The sequence below is a fragment of the Epinephelus fuscoguttatus genome, linkage group LG5 (assembly GCF_011397635.1).
Source record: "Epinephelus fuscoguttatus linkage group LG5, E.fuscoguttatus.final_Chr_v1".
Taxonomy (NCBI): domain Eukaryota; kingdom Metazoa; phylum Chordata; class Actinopteri; order Perciformes; family Serranidae; genus Epinephelus; species Epinephelus fuscoguttatus.
Window position 1 is genome coordinate 36,302,618 of NC_064756.1, and position 27,432 is coordinate 36,330,049.

General features: G+C 40.1%; 1 protein-coding gene across 1 annotated transcript in view; it reads right to left on the minus strand.

Annotated features, from left to right (window-relative positions):
* The window catches only part of pak1 (p21 protein (Cdc42/Rac)-activated kinase 1), a 77,608-nt gene extending 53,827 nt beyond the window's left edge, over window positions 1–23,781 (minus strand). The window contains exons 1-2 of the mRNA XM_049576542.1: window positions 23,623–23,781; window positions 7,153–7,217 (exon numbers count right to left, since the gene is read on the minus strand). The gene's annotated coding sequence lies outside the window, so the exon portion shown is untranslated. The remainder of the gene's footprint in view (window positions 1–7,152; window positions 7,218–23,622) is intronic.
* Between the last annotated feature and the right edge of the window lie 3,651 nt (window positions 23,782–27,432).

Here is a 27,432-nt window from a genome sequence, read left to right on the forward strand (position 1 = left end):
GTACTAAAACACCTCTATACCATCACAGATGCTAGCTTTTAAATTTTGCACTGGTAACAATCTGGATGGTCCTTTTCCTCTTTAGCCCTGAGGACTCGACGTCCATGATTTCCAAAAACAATTTGAAATGTGGACTCGTCAGACCACAGCACACTTTTCCATTCTGAGTCTGTCCATCTCAATTGAGCTCAGGTCTAACAAAGTCAGCCGCATTTCCGGATGTTGTTGATATACGGCTTTTACTATGAAGTGACAACCTGTGTTTACTGGTAATGGTTTTCCAAAGTGTTTTTCAGCCCATGTAGAAATATCCTTGATACAATTAAGTCTGTTTTTAATGCAGTGCAGTCTGAAGGATCAAAGGTGAAAGACATTCAAACTTGGTTTTCAGCCTTGTCACATACAGTACAGGCCAAAAGTTTGGACACACCTTCTCATTCGATGCGTTTTCTTTATTTTCATGACTATTTACATTGTAGATTCTCACTGAAGGCATCAAAACTATGAATGAACACATGTGGAGTTATGTACTTAACAAAAAAAGGTGAAATAACTGAAAACATGTTTTATATTCTAGTTTCTTCAAAATAGCCACCCTTTGCTCTGATTACTGCTTTGCACACTCTTGGCATTCTCTCGATGAGCTTCAAGAGGTAGTCACCTGAAATGGTTTTCCAACAGTCTTGAAGGAGCTCCCAGAGGTGTTTAGCACTTGTTGGCCCCTTTGCCTTCACTCTGTGGTCCAGCTCACCCCAAACCATCTCGATTGGGTTCAGGTCCGGTGACTGTGGAGGCCAGGTCATCTGCCGCAGCACTCCATCACTCTCCTTCTTGGTCAAATAGCCCTTACACAGCCTGGAGGTGTGTTTGGGGTCATTGTCCTGTTGAAAAATAAATGATCGTCCAACTAAACGCAAACCGGATGGGATGGCATGTCGCTGCAGGATGCTGTGGTAGCCATGCTGGTTCAGTGTGCCTTCAATTTTGAATAAATCCCAACAGTGTCACCAGCAAAACACCCCACACCATCACACCTCCTCCTCCATGCTTCACAGTGGGAACCAGGCATGTGGAATCCATCCGCTCACCTTTTCTGGCCTCACAAAGACACGGCGGTTGGAACCAAAGATCTCAAATTTGGACTCATCAGACCAAAGCACAGATTTCCACTGGTCTAATGTCCATTCCTTGTGTTTCTTGGCCCAAACAAATCTCTTCTGCTTGTTGCCTCTCCTTAGCAGTGGTTTCCTAGCAGCTATTTGACCATGAAGGCCTGATTCGCGCAGTCTCCTCTTAACAGTTGTTCTAGAGATGGGTCTGCTGCTAGAACTCTGTGTGGCATTCATCTGGTCTCTGATCTGAGCTGCTGTTAACTTGCCATTTCTGAGGCTGGTGACTCGGATGAACTTATCCTCAGAAGCAGAGGTGACTCTTGGTCTTCCTTTCCTGGGTCGGTCCTCATGTGTGCCAGTTTCGTTGTAGCGCTTGATGGTTTTTGCGACTCCACTTGGGGACACATTTAAAGTTTTTGCAATTTTCCGGACTGACTGACCTTCATTTCTTAAAGTAATGATGGCCACTCATTTTTCTTTAGTTAGCTGATTGGTTCTTGCCATAATATGAATTTTAACAGTTGTCCAATAGGGCTGTCGGCCGTGTATTAACCTGACTTCTGCACAACACAACTGATGGTCCCAACCCCATTGATAAAGCAAGAAATTCCACTAATTAACCCTGATAAGGCACACCTGTGAAGTGGAAACCATTTCAGGTGACTACCTCTTGAAGCTCATCGAGAGAATGCCAAGAGTGTGCAAAGCAGTAAATCAGAGCAAAGGGTGGCTATTTTGAAGAAACTAGAATATAAAACATGTTTTCAGTTATTTCACCTTTTTTTGTTAAGTACATAACTCCACATGTGTTCATTCATAGTTTTGATGCCTTCAGTGAGAATCTACAATGTAAATAGTCATGAAAATAAAGAAAACGCATCGAATGAGAAGGTGTGTCCAAACTTTTGGCCTGTACTGTACGTTCAGAGACTTCTCTGGCCATTGTGTCTCTAAATGTATGAGCTGTGTACCTGACAATTATGTCACCCCTATGTATGTGGGTTGTTTTTTTTTTTAGCATTTCAGACAGACTTTTGGACAGCACTTTGGTCAACATGAGTTGTTTTTAAATGTGCTTTTTAAATAAATTTGAAGTGAGCTGAGTAGATTCTCTGAACCTTTTGATGATATTATGGATTGTAAATGATGAAATCCCCAAATTCTTTGCAGCTGTGCTCTGACAATTATTGTTGTTAATTAATGTTTTATGGCTGTTGGGTGAAGTTTGCCTTGGGAGCTTTAAGCCAGATATCCCTTAAGTTTTAGGGAAAAGATCATGGTTTGGGTTAAATGAGGATATATTTTCAAGAAAAGGCTTTCTGGCAGAGAGCCCTGGGTGCTAATTTGTCTAATGTGCTTTTTTTTATGTGTTAATGGAGTCAATTTTAAGTTAGCTGTAATGCAATTAACTGCTTAAAATCTACCTTTATTCATGTGATGTGACATGGGAGAGGTAAAGACTTCACATACATGGAAATAGTTGGGAGAGGTTCATGGAAATTTCTATGAATTCAAAATACAAAATACTTCCTGTTACTGGTAAATTAAAAACTGTACAATTGGCATGACAGCTGTTTCCCTAAAAGAAATGTAAAGGACCAAAGACAAATAAAGAAAAAAGTAATTTAAAAAAAATACATTCATTTTTTTAAACTGTGACAACAGCTTAAAGAGCTGCTGTGAGTCTCTCTCAGTCCCTTTCACACTTTTATTCTTTGTCTTTCCTTCGTCACATCAGCCCTCGCTCCGTTAAATCTGTCTGGAAAGTTTTATGCTTACAGCTATTTATCATGTCAATGTGTGTGTGGAAGAGGGAAAAGACTGAATGAAAAGAAAAGTAAAAAGTGGAATCTGTCCGGTCTGAGTGACCCAACAATGAGTGAGCACATGAAGAAGAGCAAGACATGAAGAGGACAGAAAGTGGGAAAGTAAAATGGGGTAAGTGGAACAGCAGGAGTGAGAGACATACTGAAAGAACACAAAGTAGGAAGAGAGAGAGAGAGAGAGCTACTGACAGAGAGAGGGAAAGGGAAGGGGCCAGAGGAGAATAAAGAGCAAGGGATCAAAGAATAGAAAGAAAGCTGAGGAGCAACATGAGTCCACTGGAATTTAGACAAAACCATTTTTCACTGGAAAAACTGTCTGAGAGCTGTTTCTCTCTCTCTCTCTCTGTCTCATCACTGTATTCTCTAGATAAATCTTTTAGTCAATTGACAGAAAACCTAGTTATTGCTTCCCAACTGTGATTATGTTTAGCTGTTCTTTGTTTTATATGTTTGTTAACCAGGACTTCCGAGTTTTGGAAAAAATAAGACATTTAAAGACGTTATCCTGGACTGTAGAGAACTTTTATTTATTTTTTTATTTTTTTACCAGTCAAGCCAATAATTGGCAGATTAATTGGTAGTGAAATTAATTATTGGATAAAGCCATACTCTACACGTTGTCCAGGTCTGGGTTCAGATTAGACTTGTCACAATATCAGAAATCTAGTAGCAAGTCTGTCGTCTGTGGAAGTCTGCAGACTGACATATTGCAAGTAGTTGCTGCTAGTTTCAACCAGTCTCGTTATGAATCTCTGGTCTGAACTGGGCTTAAACTATTTATTAATTCATGCAGAAATAGAACAATCTTCTGTTTAAACAACATCAGTGTAGAGTGTCAGATTGGAATTCAGTCAGATTTTTCTCATCAGTCCTGTTCAATACTTGGTGGAAAGACAGCAGCATGCAGCTTAGCTGGAAAAGCTCAGATTCTGCTAAAGCACACAGGTAATTTTCAAATAACAGTATTTTTTACTTGCCTGATCGGACACTGCATGGGGCATTCCACTCACCTCTAAATGGGGATAACTTATCTCAGGCAAGTGTTAATGTGGAGCCCTGATGCTAATAGCTGGGATCTGTATGTTTGCTGTTGGGTTTTCATTGAGCATGTTAGTCCGGATAAGTAAACGCACCTGCTGGTATACTGATTATTTATTTTCATAATCAAGGCCTCTGTTTTACACATTACACTTTTTCTTTAATTTTTTTGTGAACCCCAAACCTTTAAGTTAAAACTGCGCCAATGCATATAGGGCGGAGTGTGTATTCTTGCTCACAACAAGATGTCTGATGCACATGTATTGGTGTGTGTGTGTGTGTGTGTGTGTGTATGTAATGTGATTCATAGAAAGCTCAGCCCAACCCTGAAGACATGGGACTACACACACATACACACGCATCCATCTGCTTCATATTACACACACTTGCAAGCAGTGACACACCTGTCCCAAAGGTATTACACACACACCAAACTACAGCATAACTCTTTCTGTATCTGCACTCTTTCAACTTTGTATTGTAACTGCTGCATAGTAATTTCTGTCAAGATGAATAAAGTTCTACGTATCATATCATATCATATCATATCTTATTACACGGCTCTATTAAATGCTGTATTCTGATTGGTCAGTAGCGGCATTCTGCGGTCTGATATTACTGTTTAATGACCGCTGCTAGTAGCAACGGTCATTACACACAGTTGCTATGTAGCCCAGCGTTGCTAGGGATGCTGCCCTGCAACACTGCAGCTGTCAAACAACTTCCGAGGGGAAAAACAAACAGAAGTGGCTGATTTTAACGGATGCCGCTGAAGAAAAAGAATACCTACGGACTTTCTCTGCCAAAAACAAAAGAAGACGGATTTGAATACACACTCGGCAGTCATGCTTAATGACATTTTACGCGAGTTTTATGCCTCGGTTCAGTCCACTAAGCCTGGGTGAGTACAAAACTTTCACCAAAAGTTGTCGAATCCGGTCAGTTTTAATGCACTTCGCAGAGGCAGACAACATTATTTATTTAACTGATAATTAGCCGTGTAATAAGCGGGGAATGAAACCTATTCTATTCCCCTGTCAGGAGTTATTTTCCCAGTATTCACCGGTTCATTATACATTATCCCTTACGTATCATATTATATCGTATCGTATCGTATCGTATCATATGGAATCGTATCAGCTTTCCTACCTGACAGATAGGGAATCTCTGATACTTTCAATTATTTTATTTCAATAAACAAATCCAGCTGTTTTTCAAAGCAATTATGTGTGTTCCCTATTTTGCATTAACAGTTTAAACTTTTCATGTGTGTAAAAACAAATTAAAAAAAAGTTACACTCACGATATTGGTATTATCAATAGCCCAGCTTGTGCCAGCACGCAGGATCTATTTATGAACTAAGGATAGACCGATACATCGGCCGGCCGATATATCGGGCTGATATTTTTTACTTGTATCGGCATCAGCCAATACGTCCGTGGGTTTGCGGATTTATTTTTCCCTGGCATGATTTACAGACAGGTATCCACGGGCAGCTCTGTGTTGCTGGAAGACCCTGTAGCGCACATGCAGCGAATCCTACTGTGTACAGTAGTTGTTGTTTTATTTATGCTTCAGCTTAAATATTTGTTTATTTTATAAAGACATTACTGGAAGATTTAAGAGCACTGAACTCTTTTTTTATTTGAATGTATAATAATTATAATAATAATAATATTCTACCTGTTCTACCTCAACTTTCCATCTTGTTTTAGTATATTTTACTGTTCAATAAATGTTTCTTATTTTAAACTTGAGACCTGTAATATTTGTTATCATTGTAATTTTTTTGATGTAAATTGAGGGAGCAAAAGCAGTATCGGCCCCAAATATTGGCTGAAGAAAATCGGCAGTCCATAATCGGTCATCGGCTAAGGGTGATGGAAAAAAATCGGTATCGGCATCGGCCCTAAAAAATCCATATTGGTCTATCCCTATTATGAACCCCTTATACATTAACATGCACAAACCATCTCCACACTTCACTTTTTTGTTTTTTCATCTGAAAACACCTGGGAAAGTCAAACAAAACCCTAGGATAATTGGCCCTAATCCACAATCAGCCCTTCCAGGATGTAATACTAATTTACATTTGAGTATTTTTTCCTATCACTGAACCCTTTTGTAGGCCTACACTTGCACGTTACAAATGCTCACATATATGGCAATATTTCTAACACACACACAGCACACACACTGACGCAGTGCATAAAAAATGCATGGCAAAACCTTCAAGTCCCTGTTCTCATGAGCACTGTAGTAAACCCCCCTCACACGCACGCACACACACACACACTCACACACGCGCACACATACACACACACAGGTGTGCTGGGGGGAGGGTCTGTCCCTGTCCCTGATCTACCAGCTGTCAGTCTCCACCCCTCCCAAGCCCCATTACTATGGCAACCCCATAAATAATGGAGGCTGCAGTGCATGCTGGGAATCATCAGGCCAGAATCCCATTACAGCCGACTTACATAATGTGAAACACTCTGGTTTCCCTCAGTGAACCACAATGCTGTTTCATTTTGAAAAGTCTTTAGTGTGACAAATGATCTGATGAGCAGTGTCTGCTGGGTAACCTGCACCACAGCCAATGACTGAGAAAATTAACCCTAAAAATCACTGCTGCAAGAAACTACTGATATTCATTGAATACTCTCAGTATCGTGGATGACACAACACTATTCAGCCATCAGTAACTCTGTTTTTGCTCTGTACTCTGTGCAGTGAGAATAAAGTTGACTACAATCTGATCTACTATTTTTTCATCCACCTTTGTTTTTTCATTCAGATAAATTCTAACCTAAAGGTTTGTTTCCGTGTTTTGTGACTGCACTGAATTATTTTTAACCATGTCATTGTGTTTCCAGAATCCAGAAATTATTGTGTATGTGTAATGTCGGCATAAAGGCTCAATTATCAGAATTACAGTGCTTTTTTTTGCCAGAATCAAACATAAATCACTGCATCCACGAGAACCCCATTACAACCCACTTATTCCAAACAATGTCAAATTGTTCAGTCAGTCATACTTCATACATCAACCTCAGTCACTGTGATAATATTGGACTTTCACTGCCACAGTGCCCCTGAGCAAGGTAAACAATACACATAAATAAACTACTACAGAGAGGTGAGCTGCCATCTGTGTTACACCAGCCAGACTTACCTGTAAACGTTGTGTTCGAGTTGGTCCTCTCACAGAAAGGCAAAGACGCAGCTTCAACCTGCAGCCTGTACACAAACAGAGTGAGGGCTGTTACTGCACACTGATCATCACCTGGCCGCTTTCTTAAATAAGGTCCAGCTCAACGTTACCTGAATTATTATGCTAATTTTGTGTCAGTATGGCAATGCTAGTACTGTCATCAACATATTCTTCATTTACAAGTAACAAAATGCTAGCAGGCTAGCAAAGGCAGTACTTCCTGGGTTGTTAGCATTTTATGACCCTTAGTCAAATACCTTTTTTACAGTCCTGCAGTTTACAGCCATTAACGAAAAAGGATGCGACAGAGACGGCACGTAAATGTCTTTCCCACAATGAGAGGATTTCTACACACATGGTGAGAAATGATCGAGACTCACTGTTGAGAGGAAGCAAAAGCATGTGTGTTTGCCATGTTTGTGCAACAATAAAGGTGTAACAATGGAGGAAGTAATTTACTGCATTTTAATGTCTTTGTACTTTGAAAAGAAAGATCCTATAAATCATTACAATGACAAACTTTCTCGAAATAATGACTTAGTATTACTTCAATGATTTCGTATCTTTTCTTATTATCTTGAGATATTAGGTCAGTTTTTGAGAGAGTCAATCCTTATTATGAGATATTAAGTAATCTTTTCAGGATAATTCATTATTTTGAGAGTTTTCCATTATTTTGAAAAACTAAGTCAATACTCTGAGATAAGCACACCATTATTTTGAGAACTTTTTCTCACTATTTTGAGATACTAGCTTTATTTTTGAGAAAGTTTCTCATTGTTTTGAGACACTAAGTCATTATTGTGAAATAAGCAAGTCATTTTTTGAGAAAGCATCATTATTTCCAGATACTAAATCATTATTTTGAGATATTAAGTCATTATTTTGTGACAGTTTGTCATTATTTTGAGAAAGCTTCTCATTATAATGATATACAGGATATTTTTTCATCACATTGGCAGAAATGGGCTTCCATATTGTACTCCACAATCAGGGTAACTAGAAATCCAAAGTCAGGATCACTGCCAAAACCTTATCGAGTCCTTAAACACATCCACTTGTTCTTGAAAACAGACATACAGACAGACTTTCAAATACACTATGTATTTACCCCTGATGCATACTGAGATATAACAGTGTGCTTCCAACAGCTTCCAGCTGTATCATGATAGTGCCTTCATGCACAAACCCAGATAGAAAGACAGACAGAAAGTCTAGGTGTAGGAGCATTATGCAGTTTTCTGGCTGAATATTATTCATTGTTCTTTAATGAAATTTGCTTATTCATATGATATTTGCTTCTGTGATGCACTTAGAGATCCATGCATGTCCATTCAGGACCACCTGCTGACACATGAAGCAGTTAGTAGCTGCAGGTGCAGAGTGGAGCCACACTGTTATCCACCATGATATTGGCCATGTTATGGACAGTGTTTGTTGATAATAGTGTGGTCTTTTGAGATGCACAGATATCTCTCTGCAGCATTTTCCTTCACACATAGGTTGAACTGATCCATAAGTAAAGAAATAACCCCTCTCCTGTTGTGATGGATGGCAAACAAAATCCCAGAAAATGCTGAAGTACATTCACGTAAGTGCAAACAGGGTTTCACTCTGTCTGTTTTTTTGCCTTTCTTAGCAAATAGGGTCCACATGCCAGACAATCATTGAGTCTGCTGTGGTATAAATGAGGAGGAAGCCATTAGTGTGTACAAAGTGTGTTGGTGTCAAGGGGGGCTAAGACAAGCCTGAACAGATGAAGGTTTGAGAGAGAGGGAGGACAAACAGAAGGAGGGCAGGAGGTAAGAGTGGCAGCCCTGCAGCTGTCTACACAATCACACCTTACAGTGAGAAAACACACGCACGCACGCACGCACGCACGCACGCACGCACAGTACCAACAGCCATACAGCTAATGTAGCTCTAGATTATGGCTTGTTAAGGTGTTGCTAAACTCTCATTAGCACAGGCTAATGTGACTTGTCCCTGGCAGTGTGTGTAGCTGTAAGTGTGTGTGTGTGTGTGTGTGTGTGTGTTGCCATCTCACCTGTGTTGGTCAAACACACACACAGAGACACAAACACACACTATACTAATCATAGATATACATCCACTGGTGAAAAATGTGTATACGACAGCTGACTCCAAACTGCAGTGTATATATTTCTGTAGTTCACAGCAAACTAGAGTAACACTCAGATCAGATCAATCATTCAAGTTAAACATTGTCGCTCTAGTCTAAATTTGTTAAGGGTGTGACTAAAGGTATCAGCTGATTCGGACCTTTAACAGTCTTTACCTTGCCAGCTCCCTCATACAAAGTCTGTGTAATGTCCTCCTGAGCCCACATGGGAATAAAACAGGTAATTGTCTAGAGAATTCACAGCCAGCGAGTGGGCGTGTTGACGATGTTTCTATCTATCATGAGGCTCACACGTAATCCGAGGAAAACAAACATCCAAAGTGAATAAGAAAGGTCACTTACACAAGGGCTGTTCATGACCAAATTACGAACCGGCTTCATGACTGCAGTGTAATCCATGTCGTGTCATGCACCCTCTACTGCAGCACCACCCCTTGCCTAAACCCCAAAGTTTTTCCGGTAGGTGAGAACACTTCTGACACAGAAAATATCCTGTTGTGTGCTGCATGTGAAAGGGAAACTTTGTACAATATCTGGATCTGATTCTGCTTTAATTAACCAGAGCTCATATGGGAAAACTGCCCGTAGAATAGCACTGGTAGATAAGGACATTTTCAGTAAAGCAGAATTGATTACTTCATGAATCTATCAGTCAACTGACAGAAAATTAGTGAAGTTAGTGTTTAAATTTTGATAATCGATTCATTGTTAAAGGTGGGGTTTTTTTTGTTTTTTTTTTTGAAAAATGTCTGATATCCCTTGGTCTCAAACTTGTCCAATTTAAGGATGTGCTGCTTTTTCCTGTTTTACTGTAAACTAAAAGCCTTTGAATTCTATACACTAAATGATTTATCAAGAAAATATGACAGTGATTGTTATTTGCAGCCCTTATTTAAGAGTCTGATAACTAACACAACAAAGCAAGTTATGTGAAATATCTAAACTGATGTTTATCGTAAACAACTGTTATTTCTTATTAAAGTTTGCTAAGAATAATTCATCTGAACAACATAACTACAAGATTGTATTATTACAGAATATGACTTTGCTGAGAGTGTATTGTGAATAATATCTTATCATTGCCAAGCCCTAATCTGCTGTCATTATAAACACATTTATTATTCAGAATAAAACACCTTTGGACTTGACCACTATGATCAATCCAGCTGCATTGCTATCACTGTTAACAGCATTATTATCAGAACAGACTGGGCAGGTTTAGCTCCAAATTAGCTTTGTCTGTTCAAGTCAAGGCTGAAGCATCAGCACCCACAACAACACGAAGATCAGCCTGGAAATCCTACAGGTTGCTCTCTAAACCGGCTTTGTTTCGGCCTGACCGGCTGTCTGTCTTTATCTGTGAGGTGAAACACACACATACAATAAGTCACACTACTTGTGCGTGTAATGTACTTGGCAGACAAATGTGAGGCTTTATTGTGTTTCAAGGCTGCGAGCCTAATTATTCCTGTTGAGCATGCCAGTATCTGATGAATGCTGACAAGCAGCTGGCGAAGAGGCATACATGCAAGTATGTTGGATTCTTACAAAATATCTTTTTTAAAGGTCTTGCAGCATTGGTAGCCTCTAGAGTAATGGGCTTAACTTTAGGAAGTGTCAAATTATGGCCGCATATTTGATTAATCTGCTGAATGTTCTCTCATTAAAGTGGAAACAGACATTTTTGTTTAACTTATCATTATGAAGTAAATATATTGCATAATGTAGTGGCTATAGAATGACACCATCAGAGTTTAGACTGGTTCACTATAAGCCTCGCTCTCACTATGCAATTCTGTCTGCAAGGTATGATTTCCTGGGAAAATGAAGTTTCAATTTATGGCACAAAGGAAGTGTGTCTACCAAAACAGGAAGAGGATAGCGGTTTTATTTTCCCCAGTAGCTATCAGAAGCCATCTCCAGTTACAAAAGACAAAATATGAGTTCTTTGCAGTTATTATCCCGGGGTTGGCAAAACTTTTGTTTTGTGTGTATGTGTGTACCTTTGTGATCATTTTGTTGTCCCTTCTCCCAATTTGGAGGTTTTTATGGGTCCGTGAACACACCACAGGTGGAACTATTCATGAGTGTTTTCTTTCCTCACCAGCACTTTGTTGAGTTTGAGTTGCGGTGTGGAGAACTGATGTATGAAAGCAAACTTTAACACCCAGTGCTGGACTGCAGGGTGCGTGGTTTCCATGGGAATGCAGCAGGTTTCCTCTTAAGTAGTTTGGATAAATAGTGGTCATTAATAACAGATGATTGCTGTTTTTTTAACACGGGAAACCCCCCTAAAAATAGGCGATAAACTCCTTTCCCTCTGCCAGTAGACTTGAGATGTGTATACTGCTCTGCAGCAGACGAGAAAGCCTTTCTTTTTTGTTCTGGTGCGTCACATTCTAAGTCATGGACAGGCGAGAAAACAGGTCAGTAAACAGTAGAAAGCAACATGGAGGCCAGTGAAAATATTACAATGGTTACTTCTTTTTCTACAACTGTTACTTGATCAGTCTCACTTTCAAATTCAGTGCAAACTAATTTGGAAAGATGTCTGAGTGCTGCTTGGGCGGAGATGAACAGTATATTGTGGTGGTGTGTCATTGCATTTTGCCAGTTAATGGGCTAAAATTAGCCCATTCACCTGGGTGTTGTATTTCCATTACTGCACTCCATTACATTAAAAAGCCAGATGTTCATGGGTGTTCATCTTTGGTCTCAATAATTTGGTTTATCTTATCTGCTTATTTACTTGTTAAAATGTAATAAAACAGCTTACTGTAAGAAATCATGTCTAATATGAGGGAGAGAGTGCATGTAGAGGGCAAGCTGATGTGCTTGACTGGCCATATTTAAAATTTGGAGACTGTTGGCGAGGGAGAAGGGTGATGTAAATCAGAGGTGAGAACACAACATGAAACATCCCCCTGGGGAAGGGATGAGATGGAAGAGAGACTCTGGAAACAAATCTGACAAAATCCTCAATCTCCAAGACAGAGAATAAGATACAGAATGAGTGACGTAGAAAGATGTGGGGAGAGAAATTACAAAAAAGGTGACAGAGAAAATAAAATATAGCACAATAAAAAATATCCTTTCAGATAAAGCTGCTTCTTTTTATTACCGGCAGGTCCATCCCCTCTCCCTACATACTTCAGTCTTCTCTTCAGAGCAGGTACTCTGCCTAATGCTGACATTTTTACTTCACCAGATATTCTGTATTATACCATGCAGACACAGCCAAAGCATCTTGGCTGAAAAACGCTGCGCCTCTTATTGTACCTCTTCTGTGTTCTACAATGAACAGGTATTTATTTTGTTCTAATACTGTGCCATCTTTGTCATTTAGAAAGCAACAATATACCTAAAAATAGCCTCACAATAAAGGGTATTTATAAAGCACTAAAATCAGGATAAATTAAGTAATTTGCAAAAACAAAACAAAATTGGAGGTAATACCATATACCGCAAGGAAAAGTTCTTCACAGCGACAGGCCTATGAGCAATACAAATGAAATATGCCACCTTCATTTATTTTGATTTAAAATAGTTAGGACAAGAGGACAAGAAAGGCAGTGAGAGATTCCCTCTGGCCGAAATAAAAAGCAGAACATGTTACTAGCGGATGGACATGAAAGTGGCTTCCTCTGTTTGACAGTGAGAGAAATGAAGGGATATTTATAGATAATAGTATTACAGTTGCTTCACTGGTTACGTCAGATAGACTAGAGGAGAGGAGTGAACAAGAGATAAAGAAGAGGTGAAGAAGAGGACGAAAAGGAGGCCATGCTGACATGTGGGCCATAAAGGAAGGAAAGATTTAAGCAGAAACCAGAATTACCTCTTTGCGGTTTTATGCCTCAGCGATCCAGTCAAGTTGCACTTACAGTTTATATCCATGTCTGTGAAAAAAATGGATGCTTCACACACACACACACACACACACACACACACACACACACACACACACACACACACCTTACCCCTGGCAGCACAGAAGGTCTATACAATCAGCACAGTTTCAAGGTGGACTCCCAAGATTAGTGCCACCAGTCACTGAGTCATTCTGTCTCCAACCTAATATTTCCCCTCCTGTTCCTGAGTAATGGTGTTAGATAATGGCCAGAGATGTGTTTTTGCAGATCATTATGATGTCACAGTGAAGGTGACCTTTGATCTTCGACGACCAAATTCCAATCGGTTCATGTATGAGTCCAAGAGGATGTTTGTACCAAATTTAAGGAAACTCCCTTAAGGTCTTCTTGAGATATCGCTTCCACTAGAATTAGACTGATGCAAGATCACAGTGACCTTGACCTTTGACCACCAAAATCTAATCAGTTCATCACTGAGTCCAAGTGAATGTTTGGGCCAAATGTGAAGAAATTCCTTTAAGGCCTTCTCGAGATTTAGTATTTACAGGATGAAGAATAAAAAAAATAATGACATGTTGAAAGAAGCAAGAGGGATGAAGAGCAGGAAGGAGAAGGAGGAAAGAAAGGAGGGACAAATGAGGAGGATATTAAGAAACGATGGAGAGGAAGAAGAAAAAGGAAGAGGTCAAGAGAAGGATGGCAAAAGTAAACATCAATTAAAAATAAAAAACAAAAAAAAAAACTGTCAGTACAAAAGGGGATTCCAACCTGGGCACACTCCCAACTTGTCAAATCCCAACATCTTGTCAGTGACCTTCAGCATCAGACACTGACACACAGAGGCACCAGTTAGCAGCGATATAAGACGGGTCCAACAAGCCCCGGACTTTCAACCGAGAGCCTGCTGTTTGTTTCCTGCCTCCTACCTTGGTATTTTAATAACAATGAAGTTGTTGTTATATTTGTTGCTTTATTGACAAAGAAGTATGCTAGTGCTTGTAGCATATGATGAACGTGATGAATGTCATGTGATGCTGCATTACATAAGAGACAAATGTTCTTCTTTTAGGTCTTTTAGTTATCTAAACTTGAGGACGTAAACCTAAAAACAAACAGTTTTATCTACATTCTAAGTTTAGTTTGAAAAGAGACTGTATGCACAACTGTTAGAAATCTGATGGCCTGCCCGTGGGTCCTTCTAAGGTGATTTTTGATTATTATGATATTTTAAACAACTGCTGTATTTGTTGTTGTTTAAGGGGCTTGCTCATATGATATATCGTTCGAAAGCTACGCTGCTAGCGGTGCCATTAATGCTGACCATTTCAAGATACAACTACATCAGGCTCAAACACTTCTGTCAGACTAAAAAAAAAAAAACAAAAAAACAAAAAAAACAACAAATAAACAATTGTAACTCCCCTATTAAGCATTATCATAATCCACAGGTCCATATTATCCAGACTGAATCACATCTTACACAGCTTCCACTGCCCTTCACACACACTGGCAGTAATCAAGATGACCTAAATCGGTCACATTATTACATCCATACATTTCCACAATTGCGTTTCAAACATTCATAATTCTCCACATATTCATAATTTCTCTGTTGTGCTTGTAAACAATCAACCGACTGGGTCCTCAAAATTGAGGCGAGCTTCTGAGCTTTCCATAGAGACCTCACTTGAGCCAGTAGGTGCTTCCGACGCTGTTGCTACGGCCTCCAAAGCTAGCCAGAGCCTGAGCTTAGGTAACGTACCACACTGAGATTTCCTGTAGTTGTAAGCTAGTTAAAGAGCTGGGGATTGGCCAAAGGTTCCCGAGGCTTATGGGTCTTGTAGTCAATGATGCTCCTGAGCTCCAAAAGAGATATCAGTAATGTAGGTTAAGGCCTGTTTTACAAGCACACACACACACACACACACACACACACACACACAAAGCATGAACCCATTCACCTTTGAGCGAGTGTTTGTGTGTTGACCAAACACTTTTGGTCAAGACATGGTGACCTCAGCCATGTAGTGAAAACACACACTCATGCCTCCCAACAGACATTCACACTCTCCAACAAAAACTTTATGGAGTGATGTAATGATGCTCGCGCACACACGCACACACACACACACACACACACACACACACACACACACACACACACACACACACATGCAAGGCTGCAGGGTGTGAATGCAATACTGCAACACTAAATTATTCACACACACACATAGAGCTGAGTAGACTGCAAGACTTAAGTGTAACCTTCCTGTTTAGATCTACTTTCACCTTTTCATTTACGATTCCTTTATTTCTCTCGCAATGTTACACTGAGTTTCAGCTGCTCGTGTGTGTTTGAAGGTGTGCGAGTGATACTGGAAAAAGGGCAGATAAAAGCAAAGCAGTGTGTGTTACTGGAAGGTGTGGCTGGTCCAAATGAGTGGGTGGTTCCTTCACCATATGGTCTCTAGGCGCGCGCACACACACACACACACACACACACACACACACACACACACACACAAACTATGTCAGCTCTAAGGAAACTGGGATTTGGCCTCGAGCATCTTATAACTATCAACCATACTAAAAGATATTTTCATGTTCAGGTTCTTCGTGTGTTCCAAGATTTCCAGACATGTAACTGACAGATTTCTAAAACTGTTAAATGTAATGGCTTCACTGAGTATAAATATTGTATTCTAATGATTTTGCACTGGTGAGGAGTATTCATCCTACAGAGAGCCTTTGCTACAAATAGCTGATGTAACTGTAAATGCAACGCCGGCAGCTACCTCAGATCCCACCAACCTATATTGACTGCTGCTATAGACCTAATATGCTCTCATCAAAAGGCAGGTCGGAGCAATATGACACGATGAATATACCTAATTAGTGCTAGGTGCCTTGACTTCTAGGCAGTACTCCTGCCAATCTGCAGACCACTATTCAAGATCAATAAGCAACAAAACCATTGTTTTTTAACGAGTCATAATTTCAGCTGCTTTTTAGCCACGAAATGCAGGCGTTTTTGCCAACCCATGGCTGTATTTCCACAACAGACTGTTTATAATAATGAATGTAGCTACTGTGATGTCACCCATTGCGTTTGTAGACTGCCGTTTTAAAGCCTCAAGTTTGGAATTTCAGTCGTTGCCATCTTGTTTTATTTTGGAGCTAAAATTGACCATATTTGGTCAAGAATCTGGCGCTGTAGAGGAGTGAGGGGTGGATCTGACTCACAGACTGCAGTAACACATCACAGACAGCCTCTCACTCAAATAGCCCACCCTTAAATATGCGGAACTTTGGTCATTACTAAAATGTTAACAGGTGAGTTATTAAAAAAAAAAAATCACCTTCTGTACAGTTGTCATGCTATAGAGACCAAAACTGTTTTTTTGCACCAAGCTGTAAACATGATTGTTTCTGCTGTAAATTTGAGCATTTTAAAATGGGGGTCTACGGGACTTCATTCTGTGTTGGATCCAGCCTCAAGTGGTCATTCAATCGACTGCAGTTTTTGGCAATTCAGTAGCAGTTCCTTTTTTACAGAGACATAGCTACTTTTCCTGTTGGAATGGTGCCACAAAAAATAGTTGTTTTTTACTAAAACATCGCTGTGTTTCCTGCTGGGATGACGCCACAAAAAGTGGCTGTTTTTCACTGAGACATTACTGGGTTTCCTGCCTACTTGCTATGAAAAGTGATTTTTTTTTACTGAGCCATCACTGTGTTTTCTCCCTGGAGAGTGCGAAACATTTTTTGTTTATTACAGAGACATTGCTTAGTTTCCTGCCAGTTTGGTGCCACCAAAAGCTGGTATTTTAAAGAAAAACATGATCTTTTCTTTTTTTTCTTACCGTATCAAAGTGGGTTCTGTGCCTAAACATAACCACACATTAAACACAGTGTTACTGAAAGTTAAAGAAATGTAACTTAACAATGGTTTGAAAAAACTTACAATGCCAACATTTATTCTAGTATTAGGGTTGAATATTTCAATTCTCTCCTCAGGTCTGATCATTATAATAACACCAACAGTATTAGGACTATCTCTGTAGTCCTCAACCATACTATTAACAGCTTAGAGATGTGCCATCACCCTTCCTTTCATCTGCCTACACATCAATGAAGTGGATAAAATACATAAAGAAATCAATCCAGGATCACAGCTTTCATCTGGATTCATGTAGAGGAGAGGAGAGGAGAGGAGAGGAGAGGAGAGAGCATGTAGTTTTGTGCTGTCGCGGTTCGTCTAGACGCCATGCTCAGCAGCTCCAGCAGCCTTCCAGGCAGACAGACTATCCATTATTCAGCTGCTGGCAGGCTTCTGACTGCTCCACAGCCAATATCACTATTTCTGTTGATAGAGTGTGTGTGTGTGTGTGTGTGTGTGTGTGTGTGTGTGTGTGTGTGTGTGTGTGAGTGTCTACACTGCAAAGAAAAATATCTATCCTAATGAGTTATTTAGTTCAGTATTGATTGTATGCATCTGCCAGAGATAAGATGTACTTAATATCTGCAGCTAATTATGATACAGAAATCCTTTAATAATAAATTTAATACTAAACAAATATGTCTTGACGTAATCTCATCTCCTGTCTCCTGAGGCGCTCTCAGGCTCTGCTCCATCTTCACCACAAGACTGCTGACGCTGCACCAATCTGCCAGTTTAAGGAACAGTTAAACATTTTGGGAAATACTCTTATTTACTCTCTTGCTGACAGCTAGATAAAAAGATTGACACCACTCTTATGACTGTACTGTATGAATGTGAAGTATCAGTCAGAGGCCAGTTAGTTTGGCATAAAGACTAGAACAGGGATAATCAGCCAGCCTGACTCTGTCTATCTGCCTATCAGCACCTCTACAGATGACAAACTGTGGCCCAGTAATTTCCTTAAGTCTGCTGGTGGTCGCTTTAAATACAGACATATGAGCGATACCGATTGTGTTATCTAACTCTCAGCAAGAAACTGAATAAGAATATTTCTTAAAATATCTAATTATTCCTTTAAAGTCACTCTTAGGGCTTCAAAAACGAATCCATTAAATTGATGGGCCCAATACGGCAATGGGAACAACAGATTTTCCATCTTATTTGCAGAATTATAAGATTGAAATAAAAAATAAATGACTATATTCAGGATGTCAGTTTTAGTAGGCTACATTTTGATTTAAATAGCCAGACACTCATGAATTGATAACTAACAGGTTAATTTTGAAGGAAAAAAATGCAAACTCATGTAATATACAAGAGGCCTTCTATCCATTTAGAGATGGTGACATTTTAATGTTTTGTGATGCACTGTCTTTTCTTTTATTACCTGTTGACTTTGCAGACAGCCATCTAGTCACGTTAACATGTGTGGTGGCAACAGCCAACCCTCTGGTCTTCATTGCTAAGCTAACGGTGGCCTTTACCACTCCACACACCACACACCACCCGAGCCCCCAGGAAGTGCGCAGGGTTTTGTAGCCAATCTTTGTTGTGGCCAAACACTGTAATTACACAGTCACATGATGCTCTATGGCCCAAAAAGACTTTTTTCCATTGACTTACATGGTGAAAGACACGTCTGTAAATCAGGGGATAGATTTTTTTGAGCATCACAACCCACGCTAAATAACTTTCATAATAAATTTCATTATTTAGATTTGATCCATTCAGTTTGTTAATATTTGTTTAGCTGCAGAATCAAATCATTTCATCCCCATTCAAGTTAACTAGTGCTTAAGTAGCTGTCTCAGCTAGCAGAAGTCTCTAGTGCACCTGCTCTGTAGGCTGCACAGTGCAGAAGCAGTGCCAATCATCATAGCTGTCAAGTCTCCCGTAGACTACCGTATTTTACACCTCTTTCCCGCCATCCTCCCGTATTAGTATTTTCCTGTAAATCTCCTGTATTATAATATAATTTAAAAAAACAAACAAACAAACAAAAAAAAACATTCCTCTGCCTCTCCAAACTGAACTCTGTCACTAGCCACTGCCACCCAGGCTACTGCAGGTGGCAGTTCTTGCGAGGTTAGTGTCGACAGCGGGTCTGGTTGACAAGTGGTTATTTTAGATTTCCTGTACACCCAGGGACGGTTTTTGCTATGGGCAATGTGGGTGACCGCCCAGGGCGCAATCTATGTGAGGGTGCACGAGCGTCCTCCAAAAAAAACACAAAACAAACAAAAAAAACTTGCCAGTTTTCTAAACTACCACTCATTTCTACATCAAGTTAGTGGAGTGGGCGCTGGGGCACCCCTATTATCACGTTTCAACCAGCAGCAGAAAGGAAAGGCAAGTCCTGGCGGTTGTGGGTTGAACAGGGGGTCACAGACAGGAATACGGCGGAGGCTCATAGTGCTCTGCGGTGCAAGTTAATGGCTTACCGGCGACAGAGAAGTCCGACTCCAGGTCCAGTAATTTCCTCTTACGTTGGTGTCATGACTGCCCAGTAGTACCTGGACAACCGAGCCGTGGCGGCACACAGGTATGTGGCGTGTCAGAGAAGAAACGAGTTGTTCACATTTCTCTCTTTGTAGCAGGTAATGGTCCACAAACCTCACCACACTTTAGGGACTGAGGGATGGGATGGTTCGCCCAGAGCGTAAAACTAGCCAGGACCGCCTCTGTGTACACCTGTCTTAAAATGTAAGGGATACTGGAGCTTGGTTGGGGTGGTGGGATGGCTCGCGGTTGGGGGCCAGAAAATTTCCCTTATTTTCAAATCCACAACTTGACAGGTATGCCAATCATCCCAGGTAATTTCATACGCGTCAGATGAACCATTTTGACTTTATGTGCCACTAAGCAACTTTCATAGGAATGAACAGGGCCCCGCTTCAATGAGTGCATCCAGTTCTCTTTATACATCCATGGCACTCCCTTGGTCAGGTGAGAGCTAGCTAGCAGCGACCCTTATTCTGCAATTACCACTGCAGAAACATGGTGTCCATCCTCTGGTTTCCCCCCAAGTTGCTCTGCGAGTTTTTTTTTTTTCAGAGTTCCTTTGAGAATTATAGTAGTGTGTGTGTGTGTGTGTGTGTGTGTGTGTGTGTGTGTGGCAGACAGTAGCTCATATTGTGGGTCAGCAGGTCAAAACGAAGTCTTTGACAGACCCCAAAGTCTGGTCAAAAGGAACACACACACACACACGGTCATCATTCTCCTGAAGTAGCCAGGCCCAAAGCTACAGGAGCCAAATGGGTCATTAACCTCTCCTGACCTGCCTCCGCTCCTTCATGCTGTTGAGGTGTCAAAGTGACAACTGGGTGGCATCATGCTTCACATGGGGCCATAAAACACTCCTTTAGCCACACCCAGGTCTCCATGGAAACCGCTGTGCCGCCACTGCCCTTAAACCATGACCCAATTCATGGATTCCACTGTTGCTGCCGCTCAGCCAAACCACGAAGCCCTTGTTTGCTTTTTCAGAGGTTTTAACACTTCTGACCCAGACATGTTCAGCTACAACGAGGGTCCCTTCAATTTTCTGTCAATCAACCAATCGATTAATCAACTAGTTGTTTCAGCTCTACTTGTAAGTATTATTTGGTACAGAGATAGTTTCATTTACAACAAAACATCATCTCATAATAGCTCTTCGTATGTTTTGTATGCAAAAATCTCAACTTGTAAAGTAACTAAAGCTGTCACATAATTGCAGTGGACTTTACCTACTGCTTTAAATTAGTACTTAGGTACAGTGTTTAACTGTTTGAAATTGGTTATTTGACCACTGCTTCACTATCAGCTCCCCTCATACAGGTGAGAAATTCAACAGTAAAACATCAAGTACAAAATATTACATTGAGTCCAGTGCTGTTCCAGGAAAATTGTCCTTTTTTTGTCTGCCAGTGGGACAAACAGCTCAGGAGTGAACCACCAACACTTTTAATCAGCTTCCCACATATACAGCTTTTCATTATCCAGGAAACTGCTCACTCAGATGAAGGGAAAACTTTTTATAACAGGGAGCAAAGGGCAACGTCAGCCCAACGTCAGCCTCAGCAGGGCTGCAGTGTATGCACAGACCAACATACAGAGAGTGAGAAATTAGTTTATTTATCCTGCTGAGTCAAAAACGAGGGTGAGTTTGAAGAGTCTAAAAGCAGCGGTGAAAAGGAAGCTTACCCCTAATGCTGATAAAAAAAGCCAACTAAGACTCAGAGCCCCGTGTCTGCCTGACTGTGATCAATAAGATGCACTCTCTCTCTAACTCGCCAAAGACACTAAAATCTCCCAAAATCTACTGGGCCATGAACAAACTCTCTGAACTGATCAAGAGAGGTGCAGAAATTTCTGCTGAGCCACGTGGAAACGAGAGCACCAGTGCATTTCTGACAGATTACTGTGCAGGAATCAGAGAAAACTACAAGTTTACAGCAATAATGATGAATGAGGCAACTGCTAAGTTGCAACTGAGTACTGCAGACATGCTGGTGGCATTATAGTGATATTGACAGAGGTGGAAGAAGTACTCAGGTCCTTTACTTAAAGGTCCAGTGAGTAGGATTTAGGGGGATATATATTGGCATAAATGGAATTTAACATAAAAAGTATGTTTCTTTTCTTGTATATAATTACTAGAAATTAAGAATTGTCCACCATGTTGCACTGCCATGATGAACCACCATACAGTGGCCCAGAACAGACAAACCAAACACTGGCTCTAGAAAGGGACTTTCCTGTTTTTATGTCGCTACTAGAGTTAATAGCAGTTATTAGTGTTTCAACCTGTTTAAATCCCCAGCTGTATTTGTTTTGGACAGAAAAAAACTCAGATCATTAGGCTCACAGTAAAAACCATCTGGATCTGAAGTTACCAGAGGAAAAAAGGTGAGCACATATGCAGGTTCTGGGCTAGCAGCCTGTCTGTGATAAGCTGAAAAAAAAAAAAAAAATTTTATGTGAAACTGCTTTAAAAACTGCTGAGTTTTTAATGGTTTAAATTACCTGGTCTTTTTGTTTTGGAGAGATGGAGAACTCTGAGGATAATTCGGCTCCCAGTAAAAACCTGAGCAAAGAACACTGAAAGGAATCCTAACCATGAGTTCACGTTTGACACATGGGAGGAGAAGGTTCAGTCCTCACCAATAAATGCCACTAAATTCTACACACCTCTCCTTAAAAGTAAAAGTAGCATCTACGTCTCAGCCCTTTTATAGTCCGGGGACCTGTCTAGGGTGTACCTCGCCTCTCGCCCAGTGTCAGGTGGGATCCAGCCCCCCACAATCCTTAACAGGATAAGCAGTTACAAATAATGAATGAATTAATGGATGGATGAATGAATACCACACTGAAGACATTCTCTCTTAAAAGTAAAAGTCCTGCATTCAAAACTTTACTTTAGTATAAGTACAAACATCAAAACATACTTTAGGTATCACAAGTAAATCTACCCAACATGTAGAATGGCCCATTTCAGAATAATGTTTATAACATTATTATATTGTGATTATTGATGCATTCATTTGTCCATAACTTAGTACTCAACATACTGCTGTGTAGCTTCACTGTTTGTTGTTTTATCCAGTTTTATCTTAATACATCATCATCATGTTTTGTAATAATAATCTCAATCTGCAAGGTAACAAGTAATTTAAGTTATCCAACAAATGCAGTGGTCCAAAGCACAATATTTCCTCCTAAAATGTAGTGGAGTAAACGTTTAAGTAGCCTGGTACAACATGAAAATACTCAAGTTAAGTAAATGTTCTGTCCACTCCTGAAGATTAAAAGAAATATTTAGCAGACAATTTACGAGTGGATTAAAAACGTAAAAAGATGAAACCTTGATTACTTGCCTACCTATTATAGCAGATAAGAGGTCAGAAAAAAACTTCAAATCTGAGTAATTTCAGAGTTGAGAAGGTTCTGTAGTGAGAGGAGAGCAGAGCTTGTGTCTATTCTCGGGCTACAGCAGAGAGGCTGTGGGCACGGCATGGACTTTCTGATGAATCATGTCAGAGGTATCCTTTGAGGTACATTTCAGAGATGGAAAAGTCGATTTCATTCATTCATTCATTCATGTATTCATTCATCTATTCATTCATCCACCCGCCCTGCCGCGTTATCAGTTATCCAGCAGGAACTCCCATGTTATCACAGCCAGCTGGTTAACTGGGAGGAAATCGGTGTAATAAAAAAATAACCACACCACCCCACTGTAATAACCTCGTCGTGGCTGACTTCAAGTCAGTGCGCGCGGGCTGATGGGCCTGCGGGGTCCGGGGCGTTAATATATGGATGCAGATCCAGAATAAGGGAATAATAGTGTGGTCCCAGCCTACAGTAACCATTAACCCCTTCCTATTCACTGGCAAATGAGCCCCTAATTCACAACCGCACCATGCCTGTCTGAGGGTGCAGATGAACGGCTACATTTGAGGTTTAGAAATAAAGTCGGAAGGCTCACTCACCACTTGTCTGGTTGCAAATGTATATCCCAGGGTGTTGAGTGGTAATTTCCGACACCGGGACACACCGTCTCATGTATTCGGCAAACTCTGCTCTCCTCTTGGCTCAGCTGCGCTTCACTGTGTCGCCCTCCTGGCTGTTTTTTTTTTTTTTTTTTTTTTTTTTTTACAGTAAACTTGCCGATCCCAGGCTATTGTTAGCTAGGCACAGGCAAACGCCCGCCCCTTTACACGCCGCTCTGGCCACGCGATTGGTCAATTTCACAATCCCCAGAAGCCGATTGGCTGGTGCGCTCAAAGTCTGGGGCGGGTCGGTAGTGTGCAAGTGGTGGTGCTTTCATAGCCACCAGGTAAAAGCTAGATATTCTAGCTTCACACAAGCTCTTGGCTAATGGCGTTGCATTCACGTGTAACTCTACCAGCGGATCAAACACTAGAAAAAAGAAGGAATTTTAAAGAATATAATTTATCAAGCGCACTTTGCATCACGATAACATTTTGAGGACACAGATAAGGGTTACAATACAAAAAAACAAGCTTCCTCATATTTTCTTCAAAATTCGTCAAATATTTATTTGTGGTTATTTTTGGTACATGTGCTTGATTTTACCGCGTCCCCAGTGCAAAATAATCAACTTTACAAGAACTATAAGCCATAATATAATAAAATACTCAAAATATTCTTCATTTATTTTAAAGGCCATAGTATATACTCTGTCTGGCTATATATACTCTCTCTCTCTCTCTCTCTCTCTCTCTCTCTCTCTCTCTCTCTCTCACACACACACACACACACACACACACACACACACATACATATGCATATATTCTAGATGTCTGTATTTTCTGTAGTGTTGACATATTTCTATACATTTTCAGAGGGAACTAAGAAAACTGGGAAACACTGATTCACATTTTTCTAAAACATTTTCTGACATTTTATAGACCAAATAACTAAAGGATAAATGGAGAAAAAAATCGACAGATTACAATGAAAATATTTTTTACTTGCAATCGTAGTCTCGACCTCGACCATCTTTTTTTTTCATACAGTGTGTACGGTTAATTATGCAGTGGAGGTGCATTAGAGCAGGAAAAGGGAAGACTATTTTTTAATTAGATTAACTCCTTGTATTGGTATCTAAATGTACAAGCTAGACAAAATAATATAAAAATGTTACACACTTATTCAAGAATATTATTAAGTCCACTGAAAGTCTTAAATGAATAGAAGCCTTATAGCTGTCTGCTATTATGCCTGTTTTACATTCAGACTGGGTTAGCACAGTCTATGGGTTAGCATGCAAGATTTACAGCGCCAGTCACAGACATTATAAAACTCTTACTGCCATCTACTGGTAAAAAAAAGACACTGCTGCTTCAACTGACAGCAGGTCAGCTTTAAAAACTGACACAAACTATTTAAAATAATATCCAAACACAGAGGTGAGGTACAAACTGACAATATAATTCAGGGCATAACTACACTGAAATGTCCAAAGAGCTCTAAAAATGGCTTCAAACATTTGTTTTGTGAAGCTGATAAAGTTCAGTTTGATCTGATTAAGCTCAGTAACTCTTGATGATTTCAGGAAAATATCCTGCAAAGTGTCTCTGGGTCATTGTTGTTGACTCATGAAAAAAAAAACAAAACTAACCTCCATCAGAGTCTTGTCCTGTGATTCCGTTAGCCATCATTACATGGACCTGAGTGACCAGAGAGGGATAACCACACAATCTGGTACGTTAGTAGTAGTACCTTTAAACCTGCTGTAGACCTGGAGCTGTACTCGCAAAACATCCTCCTATAAAAGTAGCTACTCGGTGGAATAGTTAGGAGAAATAAACTAAAAATAACCTGCATCAAAGTCCTTACTTTAAATTTGTAATCTGAAATTAATACACAAAGCACTTAAGTGCTAAAAGTTGCTCCTAATTCTGAGAGAAGTTAGAGGAAGGCCAGAGGACTCCTCAGACACTAAGATGTGCTCACTGTCAGTAATGTGCTAAAGGTAATGTGTCTCATTGTGTTTGTGTTTAGTAAACACAGAATAATGAACTTAAAAAGTATATTTTGAATCAGAATTAAGTCGGATCACCTGCAAGTCAAAACAGCCCAAACACACTGCACATGATGGCCATGATCTCTTTGCCACTTGGACAAAGGAAAAAGATTGTAGCACTAATGATCTCAGATCTGTTGGACAGTTAATTAAGTGTGCATCAAGTAATCCGCAACTGCAATAAATAACATAAATGCAGAAGATTTTGTGCCAATTGTTGGATTAGCCAGTAAAATCGTGCCGTATTTAAAATCATCAAAACAGGATGATATGTTTTGTCAGGTGGAAAAAATATAACATGCTGATTGTATTTTGATGCCAGATGCAATCTATTTAACAAGTTAATATTTTACTTTATTTCATGTGTGTTAACTAACCAAATCATTGATTTATAGTATGGATGTCAGTGTAAACGTGTTATTTGTGATGCGATTAAGGTCCAAACAGGTTATTTTTCTAAAATGGTACTAATCAAGTGCTGCTATTTTGTCTCTTTGACACACCCTCACTTGTAGTCACGCCGCAGCAGCAGCCTTCTGAGCTGCAGTCAATGAATATAATGTGTGGCACAGCTGCATCATTTGTCTGTGTGTCATGCCTCTTTTATATGTGCCGATAAGACAACACCTCTTCATCCTCACTCATAGCTCCTCCAGCAGGCCTGGAGGAGCTATGAGTATAGTAAAGAATATAATAGGGGATTTTTTTGTTTGTTCTGGGCTGGGTGATGAATGTGTGCCTGTAAAGCCGTTTTAAACATGGCATGTGATATTAGGCAGTACAAATAAACGTGACATTAACTTGCCCCCCTCCAGACCCTAGATATCACTTATCTCCTTGACAAAAGACACAAACAACCATTATCTTTCAATATCACAATCTGTATTTATCAATTCAAAGAAAACGACTGTACAGAGCAAATGACTCGCAGTTAATTCTGATCATTTTATACATTATTGGTTCATTCATTCACCCCTTTCTCATGTTGGTAGTTTGTGTTGCCCCGGTATGTTACAGTGTTTGCATAGTGGAGGGATGGGACTTGAAGACATGCACAGCAGTAGAATAGACTATGTAGAATCGACTATGTCATTCATGCAACCTCTTTGTCCTGTTGTGTTTGTTTGGAGGAGCTGTGGAACATTTTCAATCCCGGCTTATCAACAATCTCATTTCAGCATAGACTCAAAAAAAAAGTTAAACATAACAAAGACAAGGGACAGTTTCCTCTTGTGTCACCACAGATAAACTTACGCTTTTACAGAAAATACTTCTGAGCAAATTACATTTGTACATCATTAAGTTGCTGTGCTGTAGGCCGGCATACAGAGAAACAGACAGGCTGAGGGCAGACAGACAGTGGTGCTCTGGAGTCCTGGGAGGAGAGAAACCTTGGTAGCAAGCATTCACTCATCAGGGCTGGATTATAACTGAGTGTTTGGTGTCTGCAGATTTCAGGTGAAAGTTGATGTCAAAAGTGAAAATGTATGTTGATTATTTTGAAAGGACACTGGAGCATTTATAGATAATAACCCTCCAATAAAAGATCCATGTATCCACATAATGAGCCTCTCACTCACTGTTAGTGACTTAGTTAGTGACTCCACAGAATGTCATCATCCACCTCCAGTGTCTGAGATGCAGGTATGATTGCATTTATCAGCCCTGATTTTCCTCAAAAACATGCAAACACATACTTGAGAATGTAATGCTGATTGCTTTACCATCTTCTGAGCCCTATTTAAAAACA